Genomic DNA, 23,502 nt, shown 5'->3' with positions numbered 1-23,502 from the left:
TTACCAAGCCCAGCAGCGAAAGTTACCTTGGGGTGAGGTGGGAATAGGATGAGACATGAGATTGTTTCTTTTCTTCATAAACTGTAGAAATTAATTTGTTACAATATTATGCTGTTTTGATATTTAAAGTTTTTAGGGTATAATATGCATAATTAACAATGAAATATATGGAGGCCATTAGGTGAGCTCACATTAGTGTTTACTGGAGTACAGTACAATGCAATGTTTGATGCTGGGCATGGCAGCTTAAAGAGTCTGGATACAGAACCAGAGAAAAACAAAGGCATAAAATAAAAATGATTACAGTGAATGATTATGGAATGCACTTTCCTGGAGGTAATTAAAAATGGAATGGCGCCATGGCCGGTTTTGCTCAGTGGTTAAAGCGTCAGCCTGTGGTCCAGAGAGACCGGGGTTCGGTTCCCGGTAAGGGCACATATCTTGGTTGCAATTTGTCCCTGGCCCTGGTTGGGTTGTGTGGGTGGCAGCCACTCGATGTGTCCCTTTCACGTCGATGTTTCTCTCTCTCTCTCTTCCTCTCTCTCCCTCCCACTCTATCTGAACAAAAAATGAAAAAATGTGCTTGGGTGAGGATAAAAAAAAAAAAATGGAATAGCTTTAGATGCAATCTTTCTTCATAGGAGTACACTGGCATTTGGGGGCTTTACATCCAAAACCATGTATAGCTCATGTTTCCTTTGACTGGATTTTATCTTTAGGAGCCCCCATAAAGTTCCAAGGGGCTGTTTTGTTCAATGCTATATGGTTCCTAAAATAGTGGTGGGTGTTCAGTTGGCATAATAAATGTGTGTTGAATTAAAAACTGGAGTCAGCCCTGGCCGGTTTGGCTCAGCGGTTAGAGTGTCAACTTGCAGTCCAGAGAGACCCGGGTTCAGTTTCTGCTAAGGGCATGGACCTCAGTTGCAGTTTGTCCCGGCCCTGGTTGGGTCGTGCGGGTGGCAGCCACTCGATGTATACCTTTCACGTCGATGTTTCTCCCCCCCCCCTCTCCCTCTCTCTTCCTCTCTCTCCCTCCTGCTCTATCTGAACAAAAAATGAAAAAATGTCCTCAGGTGAGGATAAAAATAATAAAATAAAATAAAAACTGGAGTCAGTGGTATGCTGGTAAATGTGGAACATCTAGTTTTGAGTGTAACTGGGAAGCATTCATTGATTTCTGTTATGTTAATACCCCCACCACGGCCAACTTCAAGCTACCAGCATGATCTTGCTGAATGCAAAGGAGGAAGAGACACACAACACTAATGCTGGTGAGCCTGGGCCAGCCAACTCCAGCAGACATGCCCAGCAATACTATATTAATTCATGCTAAACTACATGAAATAATTTAATCCACTAGAAAGGTCAATAAGGAGAATTTTGTTATCACTTGGAAATGACCATCATTCAAACCAAAAATTTTTTACTGCTGTTTATTTTTCTTTTAAATTTATTTCTGCTTGAAAAGAGCATCAGGGGAAAGTGGATGTCTTAGTTTCAAAAATAATATGCAAGCAATTATCTATCTTTCTTGTATAAGCAATCCCCACTCAGTGGGCTGTGCTCCAAATGTTTCATTTGGAACCTAATATATTCTTCCATTCAAGGGTGACTAGGTTGCAGGACAACTCACAAAACCCATAGATTTCACGGTGGTAGTAGTATTTTTGGAAATGCTTTCTCAGTTTCAGCCAGGGAAGACTAGATTGTATGCACCTGGCCATCACCCCAGCCAGGAGAAACCACTCCGTTGGACTTGTCATCTGCCAACTGCTGGAAGAGTAAAGATTTCTGGCTGTACCCAGAGCAGACTCCCAGCTCTAAGCAACATCTGCTCTCCTCTAACATCAAGAAAGCGACTGAGAGGACAGTCCCCTGGTGGTGGTTTCAGTGGTACTGGTGGTGATGGGAGTGATGGCAGCAGTAGTAATAATAGTAATAGTAAACTAATAACATTATTATGTTTCACCTATTTTCTAATATAATCCTTGTAATAACTGCACGAGGTAAGTGAGATTATTACCCTCGTTTTACAGATGAGAATAGCAAAATTTAGGGAATTCAAGTAATTTGGTCAAGATCACACAACTTGGAAGTGGGGAAGCCTCCTTTACTACTACCATAAAGCACTTAATACACGCCTAGCACCATTTATTTTTAAAAGCTTTATATATATTAACTCACTCTGACTTCAAGACCCTTTGGAGTCAAAGGGTCCTTGACTCCTGGGGTAAATTGTGTAAATAGGAAATCATCTGAGGTCATCTAGTATACAAATAATTTAGGAAGCTCAAACAATGTTGTTCATAAATTTTGTTCTGGGCTTTAATTTGGTGGACCAAATAAAAGTGTAAACATGCCTATTCACCGTGATGGAAGCTAAATTTAGACTCAGTTCATAAGATATTCTGAAATACAGAAGTAGCCTCAAAAGTGAAACAGAACAGGGCCCTGGGCGGTTTGCTCAGTGGTTAGAGCATCGGCTCATGGACCAAAGAGTCTCGGGTTCAATTCCAGTCAAGGGCAGGTACCTTGGTTGTGGTTCGATCCCTGGCCCTGGTCAGGATCGGGTGGGAGGCAATCAATCAATGTATATCTCTCACATCGATGCTTCTCTATCTCTCTCCCTCTCCCTCTAACTGAAAATAAATGGGAAAATATCCTTGGGTGAGGATTAAAGAAAAAAATTGCTGGCTGGTATGATTCAGTGGATTGAGCATCATCCCATGGACTGAGAGGTCCTGGTTTGATTCCTGGTCAGGGCACAAACCTGGGTTGTGGGCTTGATCCCCAGTAGGGGGTGTGCAGGAGGCAGCCAATTGATGTTTCTCTCTCACATGGATGTTTCTATCTCTCTCTCCCTTCCTCTCTCTCTAAAGAAATCAATAAAAACATAATTTAAAAAAATGAAACAGAACAAGAAAAAAAAGTATTCATGTAAAAACTGGTGAAATCCAAATGAGGCCCATACCTAATTTAGTACCAGTATGTCAATGTTGATTTGCTAGTTTGACAATGATGGTGGTACATGGTTATGTAAGATAGTCTCATTGGGAAGAGCGGAAAGGCACATGGAAACTCTTCATACCATTTTGAAACTTCTTGTGAGTCTTAAACTGTTTCAGAATTTTTTTAAGTTAATAAAGTGTTGTAAAGAGGGTACTATAGCACAGATCCATTATTCCCATCTTCTCCTGCCATCCTTTGTACTGTGGCCACTTGATATTTTCTACATTTTCATGTTTTGTAAAATGGATTTAAGTTAGCATTTTAAAATGTTTTTCGCATGTTTGCCTTTTTAGGAAAAGCTGGACATTGCCTCTGAGTGGATCCGGCACCACCTCCGAGGGTGAGATGTCACCATGTCCCCGGAACTGGCAGGCAGCTTTCAAGGCTTGAGTTCCTCAGAACCCTGTGTGCCTGTTGAACCACAGCCGAAAGCTAAAACAGGCTCCTGGTTAGCCCTACCTAACACAGACTGATGTGTACTGTGTCCTACTGCACTGTCTTCTAGTCTTTTTAAAAAACAAAACTCTAAAATACAGCTCACCAGTAAAACAACTTGGAGAAAATAAAATTATCAGGTTCCAAACTTATGTCTCCCTTATGATTGTCACAAGAACATTAAGTGTACAGAAGGTCCTCAAATAACATTGTTTCATTCAATATCATTTCCTTATAACATTAATGAGGTGCCATAGAAACTTAACTCTTGTTTATCACAATTAGCTTGCAGGAAAATTGGTTTCGTTATATGTCTTTTTGCTTAAAGTCATAGAGCCTAGCAAAAACATTAAGTAAGGACTTAACTGTTTACTAGATACACCTTTAGTTCCTACTAAATTGCCACACAGAACTAAGAATCTGTAGTTTTTTAAAGCTGCAACACAAAATCTGAAATATTACCCCAAAAAATCTTTCAATAAGAAACCAAGTAGGACATCCTGTGGACACAGGTTATAGACTGTATTTAGTCATGATTTCTCCCTTCTTCTCATTTTAAAGATATTAATAGCAAACACTTATGTAGCACTTAATACATGCCCAGCACCATTTATTTTTAAAAGCTTTACATATATTAACTCACTCTGACTTCAAGACATCCCTTGTGAGGTAGATATATTATCGCCACCATATTCATGAGAAAACTGAGGCAAAGAATTTAGGTGTTTTGCCCAAGATCACATAGTTATAAATGACCAGTGGTAAAACTGGCTTCTAGAGCAAGCCAGTCTGGGCCAGCTGGTGTGGCTCAATGGTTGAGCATCAACCCATGTACCAAGAGGTCGCTGGTTCGATTCCCAGTCAGGGCACATGTCTAGGTTGTGGGCCAAATCTCCAGTGGGGGGCGTGCAGGGGTCAGCCAATTGATGTTCTCTCTCATCAGTGTTTCTATGTCTCCCTCATTATCTAAAATCAATAAAGAAAAAAAATTATTTTTAATAAAGTAAAGTGAGGCAGTCTGGCCCAGTTTGGCTCAGCAGTTAGAGTATCAGCCCTCAGACCAAAGAGTCGAGGGTTCAGTTCCGGTCAATGGCACATGCCTCGGTTGTGGTTCGGTCTCCGGCCCTGGCCAGGGTGGTGTGGGAGGCAACCAATCAATGTGTCTCTCTCATATCAATGTTTCTCTCTCTCTCTCTCTCCCCCTCCCTCCCTCCCTCATCCTCTATCTGAAAATAGATGAAAAAATATCCTCGAATTTAAAAAAAATAGTAATAATGTGAAGCAGTCTGGTTCTTGAGGCCACTACGATACACTGCCTCACCATATATTTTCTCTGAAAAAAATAAAGCACTTCATATTTTTCCCCACCTTTTTAACAACAACCAAAACACTTAGCTAAGGCATCTCTGAATTGTCTCTGTTTGAAACAGAGAATGGAAAGAGGGGATCAGCTCACAGTCTGTTCTGGCCACCCATGCACCTCTTTCCCTTTTATACATGCTCCCCCCAAACCTACACACTGACCCTGAGCTATAACTTCAAGGTCAACAGGCAGATTGACAAGCCTATCATATACCAAAGCCCGAACTCTTTATGCTAGTGGTTCACAGAGTGACCAAGTGTTAGGTTGATCTGGGACTTTCCCAGTTTTATTATTGCAAGTTTCACGGCACCAAAACTCCCTTCCCCATGATCCTGGGCAAACCAGGACAGTTGGTCACACTATGCTACAGAACCACCAAGGAAGCTGTTAAAATGTTGTGATGCCTGAGATGGCATCCCTTCTTTCTGGAACCCTGCCACCAGAGCCATTACATCAGACTCTCCAGAGGGTGAAGGGGCAGACATAATTTTAAAAAATGTTTTTATTGCTTTTTAGAGAGAGAGGAAGGGAGAGGGAGAGATAGATAGAAACATCAATCAGCTGCCTCCTGCACGTCCCCCACTGGGGATCGAGCCTGAAACACAGGAACATGCCCTGACCAGGATTCGAACCAGTGACCTCTCAGTGCATGGGTCGACACTCAATCACTGAGCCATATCGGCCGGGCAAACACCATAGTTTTTAAAGGCTCCCCAAGAGTGTGTCCTGGGTTGAGGCGCACTGGGGCACTGTAACACCAAGCATGAGTTGGGGGTTCCTAAACCTCTGATCAACAATTTCGCCAGACTCTCAGCCCAGCTCTCACCTTGACATAATGCAGGGCGTCAGTCCTGGCTTTCCACTAGGATCACCTGTAAAGCCCTTAACAACCACCGGTTTGGGGATGTACAATGGTGCAGCAACTTTGGGAAACAGTTTGGCAGTTTCTTAAATAGTTAAACATACACCTGCCATATGATCCTGTCACCTTACTCCTAGGTATCTACACAAGAGAAATGAAATCATTTTCCACACAAAGATCTGTACACAAATGTTCATAGCAGACTTATTTGTAAAAGCTCCAAACTGAAAACAACACAGATGTCCATCAACGGGTAAATGGATAAGCAAATTGTGGAGTATCCATACCATGGAGTCTTACTCAGCAAAAAAAGAGGAATAAAATATTGATACACACAACAACATGAGTGAATGTCAAAAACAATTACGTTGAGTGAAAGACACCAGACCCAAAAATATTGTACATACTATATGATTCCATTTATAGAAAATCTAAACTAATCTATAGTTAAAGATATCTGGTCAGTAGTTGCTTGGTGATAGTGGTGGTGGGGGGTACAGGGTTAGGTAGGAGTGAGAGGGAGGAAATAGAAACGGACACCGGGAAATTTTGGATGTGATGGATATGTTCCTTATCTTGAATGCAGTGATGATTTTATGGATATATACATACATCAAGAGTACACCTTAATTTCTGGGACAAGATGGTTCTATCCACGCACTCCTACCAGTCCAAGGATCAGAAGGACTGTACATGGTGAATGGTTCACCATATTTTACAGAAAGCACAGTGTTTCCAAGGTAATCTGAGAAAAATTGCAAAGTATATCCCTTTATTTATTTTTTAATATTTTTTTATTAATTTATTTTTGTTACAGATGTTTCTCCTTTTTTTCCCCATTGACACCCTCCTCCCCATCCCCCCCACCCCATACCCAGCTTTGTTGTCCGTGTCCATAGGTTATGCATACATGCATATAAGTTCCGTGGTTTATCTCTTCCTTCCCCCGACCACCCCCTCTTCTGAGGGTTGTCAGTCTTACCCTACTTCCATGTCTCTGGGTCTACCCAATTCCTCAGACTGTTATGTTCATTATATTCCACAAATAAGTGAGATCATGTGATATTTGTCTTTCTCTGCTTGGCTTGTTTCTCTTTATTAAGGATGGGACCTTTGCCCGGCCGGTGTGGCTCAGTGGTTGAGTATAGACCCATGCACTAAGAGGTTGCCAGTTCAATTCCCGGTCAGGGCACATTTCCAGGTTGTGGACCTGATCCCCAGTGGGGGACATGCAGGAGGCAACCAATCGATGTTCTCTCTCATCAATGTTTCTATCTCTTTCACCCTCTCCCTTTCTCTCTCTCTAAAATCAATAAAGAAAAAAAAAATCCTTTTTTAAAAAAGGATGGGACCTTGTTTGCCTGGGGCAATGGAGAAAAAATAAATATTATCAATGTCACTAACAAGGGACTACTGCCCTCCTTTGACCTCCCAAAGGTGGCAGAAACACTGTCCTGTCCACGTGGAAGCAGCCGCACACTACTTCCAAAGATGGCCTGGCTCGGACTCCCAACCTACAACTTTATGATGTGAAAACTAGGACATGTTTGAAGTCTTTCATCCATAAAAAGATGCAAAATTGGTGTCCATCCTGGTCAAAGATGAAACTATTTGTGCCCGAAATGTTAACAATGAATGTTAACAATGTTAACATCTTTGAAAATAACAATTTCAATATTATTGCAAATAAGTTGAATTTGCAAAAAATGAATGATTTTGTATTACCACCTGGACCCCAAACATACAAGGTGATTGTTTATGTTCCAGGAAGTAAAGGTTCACCTTCATTTGTTAGACTGTATCAGTACCCCAACTTTGATGGATCTCATGCAGCTTTAGTCAATAAAAATGTCTTTAAGGTGGATAAGGTTACAGTGCCATGGAATAAAACGTTACTGCGGTGTTGGTAAGACAGAAGCTTCCTACTACAGTATGGGGAACAAAACGTTACATTGCATTGCAGCAGATGGAGAAAGTGCTGAAGTGCAATTACCAAAAAGTGGCCCCGTTTATGACATAGTTTGGAATTCTAAGTCTACTGAGTTTTGTGCTGTTCACGGTTTTATGTCTACCAAAGCAACAATTCTCAACTTGAAATGTGAGCCTGTGTTTGACTTTGGAACTGGCCCTCATAATGCGGCCTACTACATTCTTCATGGACATACATTAGTACTGGCTGGATTTGAAAATAAGAGGGGACAAATAGAAGTATGGGATGTTAAAAACTACAAATGTTTCTAAACCAGTGGCTTCTGAGTCCACATATTTTGCTTGGTGCCGAGATGGTGAGCATATTTTAACAGCCATGTGTGCTCCCAGGTTGCATGTTAATAATGGGCAAAGATCTGGCTCTGTACTGGCTCTGTGTCACACAAGTATGATGTGCCATCAGATGCAGAGTTATGGCAAGTTTCTTGGCAGCCGTTTTCAGATGGATTATTTCCAGCAAAAACAATAACTTATCAAGCAGTTCCAAGTGACGTACCCAGTGAAGAACCTAAAGCTGCACCAGCCCACAGACCCTCAGCTTTAAGAAGTACACCAAGCACCAATTCCAAACTGCATGAGGAAGAACTGTTACTGGAGAAAAGCATGGATGGTCTTTCTCCACTGCTAGTGAGAGTGGGGTTCTTGGGGTGTTGCTGGAATAAGCATTTCCAGAGGCCCCCACGGGAGAATAAGATGTGGTAGAAAGCTTTATTTTAATGGAATTACACCCCTGGTTTTCCAAAGTCCCATTTCCTTTCACCTAGTCCTGGAAGAAGTGTAATTGGGGTTTCAGTAGAGCTAAAAGCAAAATCAGCGTCCAAAGTTTCCATTCCATAATGGAGTTGGGTCTGGATTAGCATCAAGCTAGTTGCAGTCCGTTAGCCCATTGGGGGTCCACATGGCTGTGGGCCACGTGGGAGAATGCAGGGGAGCCAAGAGTGCACGCTTCCTGCAACAGGAGTCCCAGGAGACCCAAAAGCACAAGAGCACACACGAGAGCAAACCACTTTGTTTAGGAGATCAAATATCTCAAATCTTCCTGCACTTAGTGTGACCACACCTACTCTGGTCATTGACCTGTTCCAAGGTGTGAGTGACAGGCAAGTGCCTTCCCTATTTCACCCAGACTTTACTGGGCATGCCTCTGTTCTTCCCCTGTCCAGTCCCTTCCCCCATCAATCTGCAGAGACAGACATGGGAAGTGTTAAACTGCAACTTCCTAGCAAAGATGCACAAATGGCATGCCTATAATATTTGGCCTTCCCCCTGCTCCCTTCCTGTTATTAATAACTAGGTTTATTTACAACAATATTAGAACCACCTCAGAATATGAAACCACAACCAGGAAATACGCCATTATCAAAAACAGTCCTTAAAAATCAAATGAAACATGAAGTTAAGAAAGCTGCAAAGCAGGAAGCAAGAAGTTACAAAAGTCTAGATTTGGCATCCACTCCTGCCCATTGGAGCTCAGCACAAAACACTGTCTCTCAGTCAACTTCTGGAGACCCTGAGGTAGACAAAACAATCCAGAGCCTAAAGAAGAAACGGAAAGCAATCGAACAACTGAAAGAACAAACAGCAACTGGAAAACACCTAGGGAAATATCAGTTGCAGAAACTTCAAAAGGAGAAAGCCCTTCTTCAAGAACTGGAAGATTTGGAATTGGGTATTTAAAGATTCACAGAAAGCAAGTTGGTTACTAGAAATCAATGAAAACACATCTTCTCTTAAGTTCATAGGTGTACTGTATATGGAATATTCATGTGTCTACATTTAATGTTCACCTGTAATTTTAACCATTTTTCCAAGATTCTACATATGTGTGAAATTATTTAATAATGCATATTAAATTGATTTTTGCATTCTGCATTCTATATCATATTAACACATGATATAAAAAAGAGACACTGAATTTTCTAGCTAAGTTTGACAAACTGAAAGATAAACCTCATTGTTTTTTAGTAGGGGACAGTATTTACCATATAAATGAATAAAAACATTTTATTTTTTTACTTTTTATAATATATTATTTTTATTCAATTTATTGGGTTGACTTTGGTTAATAAAATAATATAGGTTTCAGGTATACAATTCTACAATATATCATTTGTATATTGTGTATTCACCACCCCAAGTCAAGTCTCCTTCTATCCCCATTTATCCCAAGAAAGACATTTTAAATAATAAAAAAAAGAGTACATCTTAAATGGGTACAGTTTATTAAATGTTAATTATACCTCTATAAAGCTGTTCAAACCAACAACAACAATAAAACTTCCAATATTCAGGCCCCATCACAAGAGATTCAATTTCATGGCCTGGAACAGTGCCAAAGCCAGTGTGTCTTAAAAGACGACTCAGATGGTTCTCATGTGCAGTCCTGGTTGAGAACCACTGCATTAATGCCTTTTAATGGAGTTACTCTCCCAAACCACTGAAAGGATTAGTGATAATGAGATGGAGGACTAGGAGTCAAAGAAGAAGGGGGAAGTATTAGGATGGTGATGTTCATGATGATGATGAATTAAGCCCAAACTGGCTTAAGAGATAGCTTTAGCAGAGAACAGCTGACTCCACTAGGTGGCATCTGGACATTTCTCTTTAGCATGATTTCCAGAAGAACTTGGGACTCTAGCTGCCTGAGGTGTGTCATGAAAGGCAGTGCTGAACAGACAAAGCTAGCCATTGGAAGAAAAATTATCAGCAACTTGAGAAGATGTCAGCAGGGTCCAGTGTGTTCTCCTGTGGCTGATTTCATTGACAGAGTGAATTCAACTGTTACAATTTCAGTGTCATTTGAGGTTCAAAGATCAGGGCTATTTATTCAGGGACTGAGTAACTCCTGGAGAGCAAGTAAAGTTCTCAAAGAGAAGACCACATGTCTTGAACTTGGAGCACTGGGCAGAAATCACTGTCTCCAGAGCACCAGCACGCAGTCTCTCTCCCTGCATTGAGGACCGGTCCTTACATTTTTTTGCTTTGCTTCTCCTAGGCCACTCAATCACAGGACAATATGACCAGCACCCTCTGTTTGTTGTGACTCAGGTCCTCCTCTTCTGTTTTCTATAGCCATTATCCCCTCTGCAGGGGTCCCTCTCCATTTCAGTCCCCCTGCCACAGTCTGGCTTCTGCTGTGCAGAGTCACTTTCCTAAGTGATCACACATATTTGCTCAACCCTAAAGGGTCAAGCATTTAAGTGACCATGATTTAGAAGCGGGCACTGCGTCGGCCTGCGGTCCGGAGAGACCCGGGTTCGGTTCCCGCTAAGGGCACGTACTTCGGTTGCAGTTTGTCCCCGGCCCTGGTTGGTCGTGCGGGTGGCAGCCACTCGATGTGTCCCTTCACGTCGATGTTTCTCACTCTCTCTCCCTCCCACACTATCTGTACAAAAAATGGAAAAATATCCTCGTGTGAGGATTTAAAAAAAAAAAAAATAGAAGCGGGCACTTAATTTAGGGTCTGCTGTTTGTGCTTCACATCAAGGAACAGAAAGCAAGTCCCCAAGGGATGGATTAAAACACACAGAATAATAACAACCCACATCAGTAGTTTTCAAATTCTCCTCAGAACCCATCAGGAACCAGAGGTCCAAGTAGGCCCTCAGGTCTACAGGCCATGGAATAATGCATCTGCTCTGTCAGCTTAGTTCTGCCATGGCTCCCCAGTCTCCAGTTAATTCTGTCACAGGGACCACTCAGGTTGCCTCTGTGAGAAAACCACAGCTAACGTCACTTAGATAATGGACCCCTGTGAATCCAGCATAGTTGCTCTCTTCTATCTGTTCTACCTGTGGGGATTCCACTTACAACTTCTTTTTTAATGTTTTTTGTTGTTGTTGTTGTTGTTTTTATTGATTTGAGAGAGAGAGGAAGGGAGAGGGAGAGACAGAAACATCAAAGTGAGAGAGAAACATGGATCAGTTGCCTCCCACACACTGGGGAAGAAACCCAAAACCTGGGCATATGTCAGAATTGGGAATCGAACCAGTACACTGGACAACACTCATCCAACTGAGCCACACTGGCCAGGGCCACTTAACGATTTCTTTAAAGGATTCTGCTGCTAGAAGTGTACAAAGCACTTTCCTACATGCTTCTGAAATATTCTCCTGACAAACCTAAGCCACGGTGCAGATTGGGGCACACAGTTTTCGAGTCACTTCAGAGAATGAGTTCCTTCCCTACACAGAACACCTCCTCCAGACTTGGAAGACACAGCATTGCCCCTCCTCTTTGCTTAAGCTTGTACCAGTGTCCCAACCGTTATCCATAAAGTCTCCTTCCCTAGTTCCCCTGGACGTTCGGGGCACAGAATTCTCAAGGTGGGCCTGACTTCTGAAGATTCAATTTCCACCAATGTCCCCAGCACCTCGACTACCTTCTGTTTCAGGCTTGGTTCAGTCTCCTGGCATTGAATTTCTGGCCTCTCTTCCCACCCTCTATTTTTTAACTGCTTAAAAATATTGAGTGCTGAGTAAACTTTTAAAATTATAAAATATATATGAACTATAAACTATCATAATCCACAAGTGCCCACGACTCAGGTAAAGAAAAATTGCATTACCATTTCCCCCGGGGTGCCCTTCCATAAACCCATTCCCTTTCTTTTCACCTTTAAGGCAAACACTATGCTGAATTTTGTGTGTGTAATTCCCTTGCCTGTCTTAAGATTTTCTACATATGTTTAAATACATAAACAATATATTGCTTAGTTCTGTATGTTTAACTTTATATAAATTGATTAATACAGTATAATACAGAGAATGTTTTTGAAATTCACCCATATTGTTGCAAGTAGCTACAGTGTACTGCTGCAATGTTGATTAGGTACTCCACCACAGTTTCTTTTTTCTTTTCTTTTTTGCAATACCCAAAATAATTTTATTTTAAATATTTACCAAATTTAAGTTGAGCTAACTTCTTATACATAGAAATGTGTGTCAACATAACTATAAGTATGTACATCTATACAAACCTAATTCATATACATGGTAATATTTGGAGCTTTACCTGTTCTATTTCAATTGTGTCAGATATTTTCATCTTTTACAATAAACCTAAATTGTTCATAAGAATCTTTAGAGGACTAGTGTATGGGAGTGGGGTGGTCCTAGTTGCTCCTAACCCATACAGGGTGCCTTGGTACAAACCAGAAGAAGGAGCCACACTGTCTGGGGAGACCTGGCCATGCACCAATACACTCTGCTTAGTGAATGGAGCACAGAAAGATGTTAGCTCCCATTGCCTGCCTCAGCCAGGTACCCTTATTCAGGGCACCGACTGCATATAGGTGGTAGGCAGTCTTAGATGGAGCTGCTTAGAGCAGAGCATGGTGATCTGGCCACCCTTGTGCAGCTTGCTTTAAAAAAAAAAAGACCAATTTAATTTGTCTGGATGAGTCTGGTAGGGTAGGGGTCCCTTTTTCTTCTGCTCACTACTTGTGATGATTTAGCTGAAGTGGGAGATCTCCCTGAGGAAAGAAGACCATTTTTCATCTTCAAGTGTGCAGATGGTTGTGCAGCCTCCAAGGGGCCTTTCAAGGTTTAATCTTAGGAGATAACCCAATGTTGATCCTTGATTCCCAGAAAATTATGCTGTCAATCTGGCCGTAGGTGAGTTTTGCAACTTCATCTCCTGCGGCCCACTCCTACTCACTTTCTCTCGGAGCCTCAGCTCGGCCGCCTTTAGCCCGGGGTTGTGCAGAGGGGCCGTGGGCAGGAGAAAGGAGCCGGCGGGGACTCAGACTCTTGGGGTCGTGACCTAGCCCCAGGCCAGAGGATCGGGGCCTTGGACGCCCCGGTCCGGGAGCTCCGGCAAGGCAAGGTGAGTGTGCTGGGTTCCGCGCCCGGGAGGCTGGCTCCCAGAGCTCGGCCGGGCCCCCCACCTCCGCCCGCCCTTTGGGCCCGTGACCCCTCCCTGCGCATCCTGGAGGCTGCCGGCCCGGGGCCACCACAGATTCTTTAATTAATTCTACTCTGATGACCTTTGGGCTGTTGTCAATGTTTTTTATTATGAACAAGAGATGCTGTGAACATTCTTGTACATATTTCCTGGTACAAAATTTCCTCTAGGAATGGAGTTTCTTGGTCATAATGTAGAAACATGTTTATATTACCAAGATAATTACAAATCGTTTTCCAAAGTGGATATTTCAATTTATGCTCCCATTATCACTGACTGTTTTGTTACACTATATCCTTGTCAGCATTTGAAATTGTTCGACTTCCTAATTTTTACCAGTCTGGTTGATGTAAAATGACTTTTCTTTCTTTCTTTCTTTCTTTTTTTTTTTTTTGTAGTTATAATTTGTTCATAGGATTGCTAATGCGGCTGAGGATATTTTCATATATTTAGTGGCCATTTCCTCTTCTTGAAGTGCCTGTTCTGGTGAAGGGTAAGGGCACAAGCTTCAGAGGCTGGCCCACGGGGACAGAAGTTTCAGCGTACAGATCAGTTTCGCACATATAACAATAACTGAGTAGAGGCTCTCCTAGCCACCCACATCCCACCTGGTCAGTTACCCTCTCTCAAAACTACCATCAGATGGTCTCTGGCTCGTAAGACCAGCCCATGAAGTCTAGTTAAGCAGCAAACAGAGAGGTTGGAGCTCAGGATCCAAGGAGGCATGCTCATGACCCACAATCGGGTAGAAAAAAAACAGGCAACATTTCTGCCACGATGCCAGCACTGAGCTACGGCCAGCTCACACCAAAAATGCTACTTAGGACTCTCCACTGGACACTTCCAGAATTACACAAGTTCCTTCTGTTATTAGTTCATCCTGTGTGATTAGCACATGAGGTCTCATTCATTGGATCAACAAGTGTTACCAGAAAGGGAACCTGGCCCTGGGCAGGTCTGCCTAGGGCCGGGTCCATAGTCTGTGGGTTCTTGACTTCATATAGAAAAATTTCACAACACAAATCCAGGTGAATTTTAGAGGACGTTATTAAAGCTGGGGACAGTGAAACAAGAAAAGGCTGGGGAATGAGCCTGGGCTGAGCTGCTTTGGCTAAGAGGACAGAGAAAAGGAGGCCTTGGGGATAGGTTCAGAAGGTTTGCAGGGGGGCAGGGGATGACTGACGCTGCCCTGGTTGCAAACTTCGGGGTGTCCCTTAGAGTCTAAGAGATGCATGCAGGTGGAGGAAGAAGGGGGGGAGAAGTAGGGAAAAGATGGGGGCATACTTACTACCAGGAGGGTGAGCTCCCAGGGTCTTTGGTCCTAAAAGCTTTAAGAGAGGTCCCAGGGGAGGATCTCAATCGAACATTCATTAGCTTTCCAGGTGGGTTTTCAGGGCCATGGTCTCCACAGATTAGTCAGAGCCAGGGCAAGGGGTCACTGCAGCTACTCCTGAGGTCAGCCCAGGCATAACTTGTCTGGTTTACTGCTTTCCTGGGCCTGTAGTTAAAATACAACTGAGACCCAGATGTTCTCTCTAGGGAGGTGACCTTCAGTATCTGGCTATAATACTATCTGTTTCCCTATTCTACTTGCCAAGGAATTTTCCTAGCTTCTCACTAACCTGCCTCACAAATACTGAGCACAGAAGACAATCAGGCCCAACCCTCAGCCTGGATTGGGGTGCGGGCTGGGCGTCGCCCACAGGAGGCTCTGCACCCATCTCCCTCAGGCCTCCATATATGCCCACACGCCCCAGGCTTCCCCTCAGTGGGCTACGCGGAGTTTCCATCCCAGGTCTCAGCGCTGGGCAGGCGCACCACGTGACCACACAGGCGGATGAGACTGAGCCGAACTGCCTGTCGGGAGCTGCCTGGTCGCCTAGCAACAGCGCAGCAGCGTGATGGAGGCCAGCAGCAGCAGCAGGGAGCTCCGGGCCAGGGATTATTTGGAAAAACATCGGATTATGGAGTTGCTGAACTATCTCACTACCCACCTGATCTTCTTCCAGCCAGGTAAGGGACTTGCCTACCACTGGGCTTTCTGCCCCACCCGCCTCTCCAGAAGCAGCGGTTCCCAGACATTCCGGGTGTAGCTGTTCCCCACGCTGCGCCGGCGCCGGCACCCGCGTCCTCCACCTAACCCACCACCTTCACACGCACACACTCTTCCGCTATTTGAGTCCTTCTGCCGCCAATGGAACAAATACTTATTGAACGGCCTCTGTGCCTGCCACTGGCCAGGTTGCGGCAGGAGTCGGGCAGTGGGAGTGCTCGTAGGAGTGGGAGAGGCTCCGGGCTCCGGCTCCTGGCTCCACGCCTTAGTACTACCGGACTGGGCCAAAGCCTGAACTTCGATCTCCTCTTCTGCGAATTGGAGGTAATAGTACCGATCTCGTGGAAGCGTGGGGAAGAGTAATGAATTACCCCAGTGCCTCGCAAGGAACAGATGTTTCCAATGTTACCCCAACCTCAAAGTGTTTTTAATCTGGTAAGAGAACGAAACAATTGGTAGAGTAAGATAGAATAGTGGTCTGGAGAACGCCTTTCCATTTTTACACCTCTGACCCCTTTAGTGTTTGAAACACTGCATAATTTTTGTGTGGTGATTTCAATGTTATGTTGAAGTGAAAGTTATGATATGTTGATGTCCTCTACCCACGATGCAAAATTGTAATTTGCCAGCCTCCCTCTGCAGGGAGTGTCCAAAATGCCCAAATTATCCATGTCCTGTTTAGGGAAATGGAAATACTAAACACTCCTACTTTGCCAAAAACCACCCAACTAATATGATCAAATAGTAGCTATTATTAAGACAGAGTGACAAACCTCAGAAGAGGGGTATTGTGGGGGAGGAGATAAACCACAGAATTTAGATGCATGTATGCATAACCAATGGACATAGACAACAAAGCTGGGGATGGGGCGGGTGGATAGGGAGGAGGGTTTCAATGGGGCAAAAAGGAGAAACATCTGTAAAAAACAAATTAATAAAAATAATTAAAATAAACTGATTAATTAAAATTTTTAAAAAGATGTTGAATTTGAGGCCCTGGCCGGGTGGGTCAATTGGTTGGAGTGTTGTTCCATACACCAAAAGGCTGTGGGTTTGATTCCTGGTCAGGACACAAATCCTAGGCTGAGGGTATGGGAGGCAACCAACGGATGTTTCTCTAACAACAAAAAAAAAAAAGGATGTTGAACTTGAGGTTTATTTCTCTTGAAGAACTGATTGCCATTATCAGCTGACATTTATGAAACTTAGGTGCTTAGTTACGTTTGGGTCTTCCCTTCATGTTTTAAAAAGTTTATATCTTTAATATGTGTATATATATATATTTTTGTTGTTGTTGTAAGCATTTTCAAGAAATTTTTAGAAGTCGGCAGAGTATAAATTATAGACTCCATACATAAACATAGTATCTCATGAAGTCAAAAGGACACACAGCAAGAAGCCTTCATCAAAATAACACACCACATACACCTCTCACAAAAGTTAATTCAAAATGGACTGACTTAAACATAAAACCTAACACCATAAAACTCCTAGAAGAAAGCTCCTTGACATTAGTCTTGACAATGTCTTTTGGATAACACCCAAAGCACAAACAACAAAAGCATAAATCACCAACTGGGACTACATCAAACTTAAAAGCTTCTGTACTGCAAAAGAAACAGTCAACAAAATTAAAAGGTAACCCACAGAATAGGAGAAAATACTTGCAAGCCATATATCAGATAAGGGGTTAATATCCAAAATATTATAAACTCATACAACTCAATAACAACAACAAAAAACAAACAATCCAATTAAAATGGGCAGAAGAACTAAATAGACATTTTTCCAAAGGAGATATCCAAATGACCAGCAGGTACATGAAAAGATGCTTAACATCACTAATTATGAGGTAAATGCAAATCAAAACCACAGTGAGATATCACCTCACACGTGTTAGAATGGCTATTATCAAGAAGGCAAAGATAAATATTCATGAGAATGTGGAGAAAAGGGAAATCCTGATACGAATCTAAATTTGTTCAGCCACTATGGAAAACATTATGGGAGTTCCTCAAAAATTTTATAATAGCCCTGGCTGGTGTGGCTCGGTTGGGCTTCGTCCTGTGCACAAGGAGGTCAAAGGGCACATGCATGAGTTGCAGGATTAATCCCCAGTAGGGCCTGTATAAGAGGCAGGTGATTGATGTTGTGCTCGCACATTGATGTTTCTCTCTCTCTAAAAATCAATAAACTATTCTCCCCCCCCTTTATTGATTTTAGAGAGAGAGGAAGGGAGAGGGCAAGAGAGAGAGAAACATCAATGAGAGAACATCGACAGGCCACTTCCTGCATGCTCCCCACTGGGGATCTGGCCCACAACCCAGGCATGTGTCCTGACTGGGAATCCAACTGGTGACCTCTTGGTGCATGGGTCAGCACTCAACCACTGAGCCACACGGGCTGGACAATAAACTATTCTTTAAAAATAAATTTTTAAAATAGAACTACCATATGCTCCAGCGATTCTACTTCTGGGTATGTATACAAAGGAAATAAAAACAGGATATTGAAGAGATATATGCACCCCCATGTTTATTGCAGCATAGTCAAGGAAAAAAATTAAATGTCTGTCAGTGGAGGAACAGATAAAGAAAATGTGAGCCTGGCCGATATGGCTCAGTGTTTGAGCATTGACCCCACACACCAAGAGGCCACCAGTTCAATTCCTGGTCAGGGCATATGCCCAGGATGTGGGCCAGATCCCCAGTGGGGGGTATGCAGGAGGCAGACAATAGATGTTCTCTCTCATCAGTGTTTCTCTCTCTCTCCCTTCCTCTCTCTCTAAAAAATCAATAAAGAAAAAAATTTTTTTAAAGAAAATGTGATATATATGTACAATGAAATATTTATTATTCAGCCATGAGAAAGAAGGAAATCCTGCCACTTGCAACAGCATGGACCTTGAGGTCATTATACTAAGTCAGAGACAGAAAGACAAATGCTGTATGATATCACTTAGAATGGTAGAGGGTGGGAGAATAGGTGAGATGTTTAAGGGTACAAACTTGCAACTAGTAGATAAGTCCTAAAGATCTAATGCACAGTATAGTGATTATAGACAATTCCATATTATTCTCAGTACAAAAAAGAAATGATAATCAATTTGAAGTGATAAAGGTGTTAGCTAATGCTACAATGATAATCATATTGCAATATATAAATGTAACAAAACATTACATATCAATTATATCTCAATTAAAAATAAAGAGACCTTATGTTTTAGAGATATACACTCACATATTTATTAATGAAATATGATTGCTGTGATTTACTTCAAAATAATACAGGGACAGGAGAACTGGATGATTATGGTGAAATAAGACTGGCCACAAATTGCCCTGGCCAGTTTTGCTCAGCAGTTAGCGCGTCGGCCCGTGGACCAGAGTCTCCAGTTCCATTCCAACCAAGGGCACTCACCTCCGTTGTGATTCATCCTCCCCCCTGGTTAGGGTCATGAAAGAGACAACCAATCGATGTCTCTCTCTCATATCGATGTTTCTCTCCCCCGCCGCCACCCCCACTCTATCTGAAAATCAATGGAAAAATATCCTCGGGTAAGGATTAAAAAAAAAAAGTTAAAAAGACTGGCCACAGCCCTGGCCGGTTTGGCTCAGCGGTTAGAGCATTGGCCTGCAGTCCAGAGAGACCCGGGTTCGGTTCCTGGTAAGGGCACATACCTTGGTTGTGGTTTGTCCCCGGCCCTGGTAGGTCGTGTGGGTGGCAGCCACTCGATGTGTCCCTTTCACATCGATGTTCCTCTCTCTCCCACTCTACCTGAACAAAAAATGGAAAAATGTCCTCAGGTGAGGATAAAAAAAAAAAAAAAAAAAAAAGACTGGCCATAAATTGTAAGAGTTGAAGTTGGTGGTGGGCTCATTATATGTTTCTACTTTTTTTTATCCTCACCCGAGGACATTTTTCCATTTTTTGTTCAGGTAGAGTGGGGGGAGGAGAGAGGAACAGAGAGAGAGAGAGAGAAACATCGATGTGAAAGGGACACATCGAGTGGCTGCCACCCGCACAACCGACCAGGGCCGGGGACAAACTGCAACCGAGGTACGTGCCCTTAGCGGGAACCGAACCCGGGTCTCTCAGGACCGCAGGCCGACGCTCTAACCGTTGAGCCAAACCGGCCAGGGCTGTTTCTACTTTTTATATGTGTCTAAAATTTTCAATGACATAAGTTTAAAGAAAAGAATTATATATAACTACATATATGTGTGTGTATATGTACATATGTATATATGTAAAGTTGAGGATTACAGTATAATAATGGAGCAGTAGGTGTGGCATTTGTCATCTAGGCTGCTCCACCTTAACTTCTGGTTTCTTTTCATCAAAACTGACCTGCATTATTTCTGGAAAGTGGGTCTTGATTTTTTTGTTTTCATATTGCTTAAATGAAAGACAGACTATTTACCCAAAATACTGTTTTTGTTAGAAATGAACATTTATGCTTCCTAATTGGAAGACTATATTAATCTAAGAGTCTTTATTTTTACTTTATCCCTTCTTTCTGCTGGCCACCTTCTTTCCTGCATCATGCTGTTTCAGTTTTCTTGGTTTTAAACTGTCTGCATATTAGAATTACCTGAAGAGCTTTTTGAAAAAAATGCTCAGGTCTAATCTCTGGACTTCTTTATTCAATCATCTGTGATAGAGCACAGATTACTCATATGTAATTAAGTTTTTTTGTTGTTGTTGTGTTTTTTTTGTTTGTTTTTTTATCATCCTCACCCGAGGACATTTTCCAATTTTTTGTTCAGGTAGAGTGGGAGGGAGAGAGAGGAACAGAGAGAGAGAGAGAGAGAGAGAGAAACATCGACGTGAAAGGGACAGATTGAGTGGCTGCCACCCGCACAACCAACCAGGGCCGGGGACAAACTGCAACCGAGGTACGTGCCCTTAGCGGGAACTGAACCCGGGTCTCTCCGGACCGCAGGCTGATGCTCCAACCGCTGAGCCAAACGGGCCAGGGCTGTAATTAAGTTTTTATTTATTTATTTATTTATTTATTTATTTATTTATTTATTTTTTATCCTCACCCGAGGACATTTTTTGATATTTTGTTCAGCTAGAGTGGGAGGGAGGGAGAGAGAGAGAGAGAGAAACATCGACGTGAAAGGGACACATTGAGTAGTTGCCACCCGCACAACCCAATCAGGGCCGGGGACAAACTGCAACCGAGGTACGTGCCCTTAGCGGAACCGAACCAGGGTCTCTGGGGACCACAGGCCAACGCTCTAACCGCTGAGCCAAACTGGCCAGGGCTGTAATTAAGTTTTTAATATCTTGCCTTTCTCATAAGTTAGGCCTATATCCCCAGTGCCTAGTACAGTACCTTGAACCATAGGTATTTAATAATTGTTAAATGACTATATCCATTTGTGACTTACTTTAATTTCATATCAGAAATAATTGAAACTATTCTTTTACAGATAAACCAAGAGAGTATTTAATATCTCTATTGGAGCGACTGAGAATTGCCAAAATAACAGGTGTGGCTTTTCCTTTCTTTATGGATCACTCTAACATTGTGTCTATGTTTGAGATGATGGACACCTCAAATAAAGGCACCATATCATTTGTGCAGTACAAACAAGGTCAGTGTCTAATACAAATTGAAGTAATAGTAGTCATTCCATAACTTTCTCTAGCTGAAAATAATTCACTTTGTAAATTTTCCTTCTCTTTCTTGTACAGCCCTAATCACCCTGGGTCTGTGTACTACAGATGAAGTTTTAAAAGATGATGGACATGTAATTACTTTGGATAAATTCAAGCATGAAGTGTAAGTACAATTTTTAAAAAATATTTTTTCTTTCTTGCCCTGGCAGGTTTGGCTCAGCAGTTAGAGTGTCGGCCCAAGGACCAGAGTCCTGGGTTTGGTTCCCACTAAGGGCACATACCTCGGTTGCAGTTTGTCCCTGGCCCCAGATGGGGTCGTGTGGGTGACAACCAGTCGATGTGTCTCTCTCCCATCAATGTTTCTCTCTCACTCTTCCTCCTTCTCTCTCTCCCACTCTATCTGAAGATAAATGTCCTTGAGTGAGGATAAAAAAAATATTTATATACATTTTTTTTCTTTCTTGATTTTATAGAGAGATAGAAACATCAATGAGAGAGATTAATTGCCTGCCTCCTGCATGCCCCCCACCCGGGATTGGGCCCACAACCTGGTCATGTGCCCTGACCTCTTAGTGCAAGGGTCGATGCTCAATCAGTGAACTACACTGGCTGGTCATAAGTTCACGTTTTAATGAGTAATATTTAAAGAATGTGGCATGATTTTGAAGTACAATTAATACCTTTTAAAACAGGTCCCTACGTTTTTTTAAAGAAGATTTTTAAGCCCTGGCCAGTTTGGCTCAGCGGTTAGAGCGTTGGCCGGTGGACCAAAGAGTCGCAGGTTCAGTTCCGGTCAAGGGCATATGCCCCAGTTGTAGTTTGTCCCTGGCCCTGGTCAGGGTCGTGTGCAGGAAGCAACCGGTCGATGTGTCCCTCTCACGTCGGTGTTTCTCTCTCTCTCCCTTTCCCTCTGTTCCCCTCCCTCCCTCTCTATCTGAAGATAAATCGAAAAAATATCCTCAGGTGAGGATTAAAAAATAAAAATAAATAAAAAAGATTTTTAAGACTGATTTTTAGAGAGAGAGGAAGGGAGGGAAAGAGAAACATCAAGTGAGAGTGAACCACTGATCGGCTGCCTTCTGCACGCCCCCTATGGGGGATTAAACCCGCAACCCCAGCATGTGCCCTGACCAGGAATTGAACCCAAAACCTTTCAGTGCACAGGACTACACCTAAGCAGCTGAGCCAACACCAGCCAGGGCCAGGTTTCTACCTTTTAATAGAAACTTGCAGCTGATTAGCAAGTGAGGACAGGGATGGCTAACAGAAAATCCCTAAGCCTGGGGAGAGGGGAGGGAGAAACGCTGGAGTTACGAAGTTCCAGAGGCAACTTCATTCTTTTCTCAATGGGAAACCCCAGCAATTCTCAAAGAATGAGGTAGAAAAGCCCCTATTTGCTAGAACTAACAGAAAAGCTTTAAGTTCAATACACTAGTTGGAAAATTTCTGTATAAAATACAGAGTAATAGAATTTCTTCAAACTTACTTATCACAAAGTAAAGATTTATCAATAGTATAGGTCACATGCCAGACTGACAATTTTAATTTAAAATATTACAGCATAAAAAGTATTAACTAAATGTGAAATCAGAAAAAAACCCATTAGAATAAAATTTGATAGTTGTAAAAAAGACTAGTTAATATAACTCAATTTGTTTAAAAGTTTTACTTGCTAAGGATTTATTCATCAAGAAATCATTAACATAGTCCAAGGCCAAGGAAAAGTTAGAAAGTTTAAGATTCCCATCTCATCCCACCAGTGTGGCTCAGTGGTTGAGCATCAAACTACACACCAAGAGGTCGTCGGTTTGATTCCCAGTCAGGACACATGCCCAGGTTGTGGGCCAAATCCCTAGTGAGGGGCATGTAGGAGGTGGCCAGTCGATGTTGTCTCTCATCGATGTTTCTAGCTCTCTCTCCCTCTCACTTACTCTTTCTCTAAAATCAATAAAGGAAAAAAATTTTTTCTAAAAAGATTCCCATTTCATCATTAGTTACATAAATATTAAACAAAAATTGTTTAATTACATTCCCTGCCCTGAGGAAGATTGAAGCACAGTACTCTGGCCTGAAATGTTTCATCCAAAAGAAAGGGTTACCCACAGTCATATGGAATAGAACTAGGTAGTTTTTTTTTTATAATCCTCACCCGAGGACATTTTTTGCATTCATCTTCAGATAGAGCAGGAGGGAGAGAGGGAGGAAGAGAGAGAGAGAACCATCAATGTGACGACTGGTTGCCACCCACACAATCTC

The 23,502-nt window shown here is 42.5% G+C and overlaps 1 pseudogene; it reads left to right on the top strand.

Moving 5' to 3' along the window:
• Positions 1-351: 351 nt before the first annotated feature.
• Positions 352-9,335, top strand: LOC118620191 (annotated as a pseudogene).
• Positions 9,336-23,502: the final 14,167 nt, after the last annotated feature.

This window comes from Molossus molossus, unplaced genomic scaffold (assembly GCF_014108415.1).
Source record: "Molossus molossus isolate mMolMol1 unplaced genomic scaffold, mMolMol1.p scaffold_m16_p_7, whole genome shotgun sequence".
NCBI classification, from domain to species: Eukaryota; Metazoa; Chordata; class Mammalia; order Chiroptera; family Molossidae; genus Molossus; species Molossus molossus.
Note: the sequence above shows the minus strand (reverse complement) of the source record. Positions and strands in the feature narration are given on the sequence as shown.